The sequence below is a fragment of the Theobroma umbraticum genome, unplaced genomic scaffold (assembly GCF_002168275.2).
Source record: "Theobroma umbraticum cultivar Fairchild unplaced genomic scaffold, ASM216827v3 scaffold_30.0, whole genome shotgun sequence".
Classification (NCBI taxonomy): Eukaryota; Viridiplantae; Streptophyta; class Magnoliopsida; order Malvales; family Malvaceae; genus Theobroma; species Theobroma umbraticum.
In genome coordinates, this window is record NW_018397254.1 from 15,114,246 (window position 1) to 15,121,306 (window position 7,061).

Below are 7,061 nucleotides of genomic sequence, written 5' to 3' on the forward strand. Positions count from 1 at the left end.
AGCAAGATGTATTTGTTGTTGTATGAAGATACGAATGGACCCATGAAGTCAATACCCCATACTTAAAAAATTTCTATCTTAAGGATGTTGTTGAGAGGTATCCCATGTTGCCTTGAGATATTACCAATTCTTCGATACCTGTCACAATACAAAAAAAAAATTGTGAGCATCCTTAAATAATATAGGCCAATACAAACCCAATTGAAGTACTTTAGCAGCAGTCCTTGTTCCTCCAAAGTGTCCTTCATAATCTAAAGAATGGCAATGGTGAAGTATACTTTGAATTTCTTCTTCTAGGACACATTTTTTGAAGATCTAGTCTTTACACTACTTGAACAAGTAAGGCTCATCCCAAAAATAAAATTTAACATCATGTAAAAATTTCTTTTTCTAATGAAAATTTAAATCAGGGCACATAATATTGCTTGATAATTCATGAAATTAAAGTACCAAGGAAGTGATTTCTTAACAAAGGATTTGTTCGTCAAGAAACGTCTCCTTGATTAAAGTTGAATCATTACCTTGAGCTTCCATCTCCAATCTTGAGAGGTGGTCTACCACTTGATTTTTTGTTCCTTTTTTATCACGAATCTCTAGATCAAGCTCTTGTAGCAAAAGAATCCACCTTATCAATCTTAGTTCAGCATCCTTTTTGGGAATTAAATATTTGATAGTTGAGTGGTCAATGTATACTATCACCTTTGTCCCCTTGAGAAAGGAGCGAAATTTGTCAAAAGCAAAAACTACAGCTAAAAGCTTTTTTCCTATTATGGTATAATTTTTTTGGGCCTCATTCAAAGTCTTGCTAGCATAGTAAATTGAATGAAAGATTTTATCCTTCTTTTGTCCCAAAACAGCTCCCATTACATAATCATTTATATCACACATTAGTTCAAAAGGGATAGTCCAATTGGGACTAATTATGATAGGTGCAGGAATTAATCTTTTCTTCAATTCATCAAAAGTAATAAGACATTCACTATCAAACTTAAATGGCATATCTTTTTTTAATAAATTGCAAAGTGGTTTAAAAATTTTTAAGAAGTCTTTGATAAATCTTGTATAAAAACTTGCATGATCAAGAAAACTTCCAATACCTTTGACATCTATTGGAGGTGGTAATTTCTCAGTTGTTTCAATTTTTGCTTTATCTACCTCAATGTTGCTACTAGAGATCTTGTGCCCAAGAATAATACCTTCAAACACTATAAAGTGACATTTCTCCCAATTGAGCACTAAATTTATTTCTTCACATCTTTTCAATACTTTATCAAGATTTAAAAGACAATCCTCAAAATTATTTCCAAAGATAGAAAAATCATCCATAAATACCTTCAAACATTTCACCACCATGTTTGTGAATATGGCCATCATACATCTCTGAAAAGTGGCAAGTGCATTACATAATCCAAATGGCATTTTTTTTAAAGCAAAGGTGCCATAGGACATGTGAATATAGTCTTTTCTTGATCTTCAGGGGCAATAGCAATTTGGTTATAACTAGAATAACCATCTAGAAAGCAATAATTTCCTTACTAGCCAAGCGATCTAACATTTGATCAAGGAATGGAAAGGGAAGTGATCTTTCCTTGTAGCTTTGTTGACGGTAATCCATGCACACTCTCCATCTAGTCATAATTCTTGTTAGAATGAGCTTGTTATTGTAATTGGCAATCACAGTCATCCCCTCTTTCTTAGGAACACATTGAACTGAACTTACCCTTGAGCTATCAAAAATAGGATAAATTATTCTAGCATCCAACCACTTGATGATTTCTTTCTTGACCACTTCTTTCATGATGGAATTCAATTTTCTTTGTTGTCTAATTGTGGCTTTGTGATTTTCCTCAAAGAAAATTTTGGGCATGCAAAAAAAAAAGGCTGATTCCCTTAATATCAGCTATGGTCCACCTTACTACTTTTTTGAATTCTCTCAGCGTACTCAATAACTTCTCTTTTTGCATGTTAATAAGAGAAGCTGAAATAATAACTGAAAAAGTAAAAGATTTTCCAAGAAAAGCATTCCTCAAGAATGCTAGTAAAGGTTTAAGTTCCAAAATAGGTGGTTCCTCAATGGAGGGCTTAAAAGTTGGCATAAAAAAAGTTGAACATCTAAAGACTCAAACTAAAAATTAGTTCTAAGTTTGGAGTGAACATTTAACAAATTTGAATATTCAATCAATTCATCTCCATCCTTATTAGAATTGACAACTAAACATGCCTCAAGAAGATCATTGGGATATTCTTCTAAGAAAACATCTTGTGTAAAGTCATTTACCACACTTACAGAAAAGCACTCTTTAGACATCACAACAATTTTAAAGCTTTGAAAATATTACATGTTACTTGTTGGTCTTGAACTCTCAAAGTGAGCTTATCTTTTTCAACATTAATCAAAGCTTTAGCAATTGCTAAGAGTGGCCTCCCAAGGGTGATTGGAATTTGCCTATCTTCTTCCATGTCAAGAATTATAAAATCAATAAGAAAAATAAATTTATCTACCTTAGCAAGAACATCTTCAATAATTCCCCTTGGGTACACATAAGAGCAATCAACCAATTGTAAAGTAATAGAAGTGGGTTTGCATTCCCCCAAACCAAGTTTCTCAAAAATTGACCAAGGCATTAAATTGATACTTGCACCTAAATCACTCAAAGCTTTTGCAAAAAATAAATTACCAATAATGCAAGGGATTGTGAAACTACCTAGATCTTTGAGTTTTGGTGGTAGTTTATTTTGGAGATTCACACTACACTCTTCTATAAGGAGATAGTTTCAAACTCACTTAGCTTTCTCTTTTTGGAGAAGATGTCTTTCAAGAACTTGACATAGCTGGGCATTTGTTCCAAAGCTTCTGCAAAAGGACTATTTTATGTGTAATCTCTTGAAGACATTGATGAACTTTTGAAATTCTTTTCCAAGCTTTTGCTTTTGGAGACTTTGGGGGAGAGGTAGAAGAAGATGGATGACTTGAGAAGTTCCTTGATTTTCAGCCTTGTCATCTTCTTTCTATTTAACTTCAATATCTTTTTCACACATTCCTTCTTTATCAACATGTTCATTCTTAGATTCAATTGCTTTTTCATTCACCCCTCAATTTCTTTTCCACTCCTTAAAGTGATTTGTTGGCATTGTTCCTTACCTTTGGGATTGATTTATGTGTCACTAGGTAAGGAACCTTGAGGTCTATTGTTGATGGAATTTGCAAGTTATCCGACTTAGGTCTCAGGATTTCTCTAGGAGGCTCTTTAACTTTGAATTATAGCATTACTCTTTGATATATATTGCGAGAGAAGTTCTTCCACTTGGGACTTCCTTTTCGGTATTAATGGTCTAGCTTGTTGTTGAAAACCAAGAGGCATCATGGGTTTTGGATTTGAAGTCTCTACATTGTTGTTCCATGAAAAGTTGGGGTAGTTTTGCTAGCCAGGATTATAAGCATTGGAGTATGGATTATTCTACTATCTATTGAAGTTCCCCAAAAATTGGACTGATTTAGAATTGTAAGGACATTGATCATTTAAATGGCCATCTCCACATAGCTCACAAACTACAAATGAATTTTGAACTACATGAACTTCTAATGTGTCAAACTTCTTAAATAGTGCAGCCATTTGCATAGCTACTTGAGCACTTAAAGTGCCAAGTGCATTAATTTCATAAGCTCAAATAGCTTTCCTCAAACTCGACCTTTTTATAGGCCATTGGTAATTATTTGAAGCCATCTCTTCCAATAGATTATAAGCATCTGTAGCATTCTTACTCATTAATGCCCCATCACCAGCAGCATCAATTATGGTTTTTGTTAACCCAACCAGCCTATTGTAGAATGTGTGAACTTGCAACCAATTAAGAATCCCATGATGTGGATATCTTCTCAATAGTTCTTTAAACCTCTCCCTAGCTTTATACAAGGACTCACTATCAAATTGTGTGAATGAGGTAATATCATTCTTCATCTTTGTAGTCTTGGCAGGTGGAAAACTTTTGCTAGAAACTTTTGGCCCAAGTCCTACCATGTAGTGATAGACCCATTGGGTAGTGAATTAAGCTAGCTCTTTGCTTTATCCTTCAGAGAAAATGAAAATAGTCTCAATTTAATAGCATCATCAGTTACTCCATTGTATTTAAAGGTATTGCAAATCTCTAGGAAATTTACCAAATGAGAATTAGGATCATCACTTTATAACCCACTAAACTGGACTGAAGACTGAATCATTTGAACGTAAATAGGTTTAATTTCAAAATTATTTGCACTGATGGAAGGTCTCCTAATACTTTGGTAAAAACCTTGCAAAAGAGGAACAATATAATCTCGCAGTACTCTATTTGCTTCTAGAACCAAATTAGTGGCATTATTGCCATTATTGTTGTTATCCTCAGCCATTGTTTGATTTAAAGCTGCAACTTACAAATTCCCCCTTCGACGTCTTCTGAAAGTTCTTTCTATCTCAAGATCGAAAAGAACAAGATTCAAGTTGTTTTTTCTTTGCATATAATGACCAAAGATATCTACAAGTAAACCAAATCTAATATTAAAACAAGAAAAATAAAATTTGAAATACTATTAAATTACTTGGTATTAATATTAGCAAAAATTCTAGAAATAATTCCTCGGTAACGGTGCCAAGAACTTGATAGTTAAAATTTTACTATGCAAGTGTACGCATCTAATAGACAGTATATAAGCAAGCAGAGCATCAATCCCATAGAGAATTGATCTAAAATTTTACTAACTACTAAAATTAGAACAATTTAATCTTATCTAAACAATCAATATCAAATAACTAAATTAACTAACTAAATATACTTAACCAAATTTTAAACTAAGAAAAATTAAAATAATAATAACTTGAGTAAATATCAAATCAAACAAGCCTAAGATTACAATATCCGTCATACTTCATCTAAATCTTACCTCTTTTCCTTAACTTATTTCAATGGGTTAAATTACTAACTTAGAGTCCTAAATTATTTATAAGGGTTTCTTAACTCATCTTATAAAAATATCTATTTTAACTAAAACACTATATCCCTATGTGAATTGAAATTAAAACAGATTCATTAATTTAATACTCTAATTTGGCTACATATGGCCTATAGGTATATCTCTATCATATACGTAAATCAATTAATATGATCATATGCTATCCCAATTTTAGTCTACACTAAACTCCCTATCCCAAGTTTGTTTAAGATCTTAAATCAATTAAGTTGGTGGCCAAGCAATTAAAAGCATTAGGAACAAATTGGAATAAACAATTCAATTCCTTTAAAAATAAGTAAAAAAAAGATTAAAAATTCAAATTACATGTGAGTTCAATTGCAATCCTAGAAAAAGAAAATTAGTTACTCATGATTGCAAAGACAAATAACGTTATGTAAAATTCAACCATTACGAGTAACAAGAAAAGTAAAAGCTAAGAAGAAAACTAAAAAAAATATTTGCAACTTTGCTCTCTAAGTTTCAGCCTCAACTTCTAGCTTGTTGAGTCTCCCAAAAGTTGTCTAACCTAATGTTCTTGAAAATATCCTATTTATACTAATAACCTTAACCTATAGTTCCCTAAGTTGACCTATGCTTTAATTGGGCTTAAAAATATAATGAGAGGCCCAATCATCAATTGTCAGTCTTTAAAAATTGCAATTCTTGCCACAGTACATCCAACCCTTTTCTGATGCCATTTTCTCTATCTTTAATATAGAACTGGGTAAAGTAATCTACATGAAAGTTGTAGCTCTATCTCATAGCTTTCCAATGGTCCAAGAATTACATTATTTAGAGTCTTGTAGCGTAAGTTATGGCTAAAACATTGAAGCATATGCAAGCAAACTTCTGCATCTTTCAGCACCATACTTTCCAAAATTAAGCCCAATTCCTTTAGTTCCTACAAAATAAAAAGTAAAAACTAATAAATAATAACCAAATTAAAATAACTCACTTAAAATTAAACTAATTATAAAAACAACTAAAAATAACTTAATTATAATTGAAAATTAAGGACTTAGCTAATATTTAATAACAAAATTGGACTAAAATATTTCTATAAAATAAAATTATCATTTCTGAACATGATATACCAGTTTAAAGATTTTGGCCTAGATTTCGTAATGGCATGCTGCGCAAAGTGATGTGTATTTGCATTTTAACATCTTAGACGTTTCAAAAGCATATATAAGTATTCACATATTATAATCAATTCAAATGAGACAAGTAATCTTAAATTGATTGCTCTCACTATTTTCTTCAAGGCGATAACCCTCCCTATCACATTGAGAGATATCTATAAGGATTCTCATAATGGGCTAAGATCCCTATCCATTCTAATCATGACCTTGAGTGTGCTTAACAAACCATGATAGGTGGATTAGGTAGGTTATTGAGCTTACCAATTGTATCTCTATACAACTCCTAGATCAACTAGGTGACAACACATTGCCTAAACATATTATATATGTTTTTCCTATCCATTGCCTCTAGTTTCTAGTATAATAAAGTTTTCAAGCATCTAGATTTTATGAAACTAGTTGAGTAAGACCCAGCAATAGTTCAAACATACTTATTAAAGTGTGACCTTGAGTGTGCTTAACAAGTCTCCGATTAAAAGAGCAGCTACGTTATCTTGCTATATGTGAAAGCCAACTTAATCATGCATGACATGTGACTTAATATTTTATGAGGGATTTTAGTATTTACTTTTATTGAGGTATCATCTTGGCATGCGGAGCATTTATTTATTGCATAAAATAAATCTATCACATGCATACTACTTTGGATGACTATGGACTTTAACTACATTAATTTCCTTAAGCCATCAAAGGAAATTAACTTGGTCAAACCTAGGGGATTACATACAGAATCTTCAAAATCAGCTTGTAATCTCTTTTGTCCTCTTAGGCACCTTGTACCATCATCTTTGATTTTATAAAATTCAATTCCTAATCTACCTCAATTCTAATTATATATCAATGCATAAACTTCGAGTTAGATTCGAAGGGAATAAGATGAGGAAAGAAGTTTTACAAACCAAGATAACAAGGAAAGGCAGGACAAGCAGGCC

General features: G+C 32.1%; 1 non-coding gene across 1 annotated transcript; it reads left to right on the top strand.

The window, feature by feature from the left end:
- The first annotated feature begins 3,855 nt into the window (after nt 1-3,855).
- On the top strand, nt 3,856-3,962 carry LOC149527806 (small nucleolar RNA R71). Its single transcript, XR_016352288.1, has one exon. It is a non-coding gene; the product is annotated as a small nucleolar RNA R71 (small nucleolar RNA).
- Nucleotides 3,963-7,061: the final 3,099 nt, after the last annotated feature.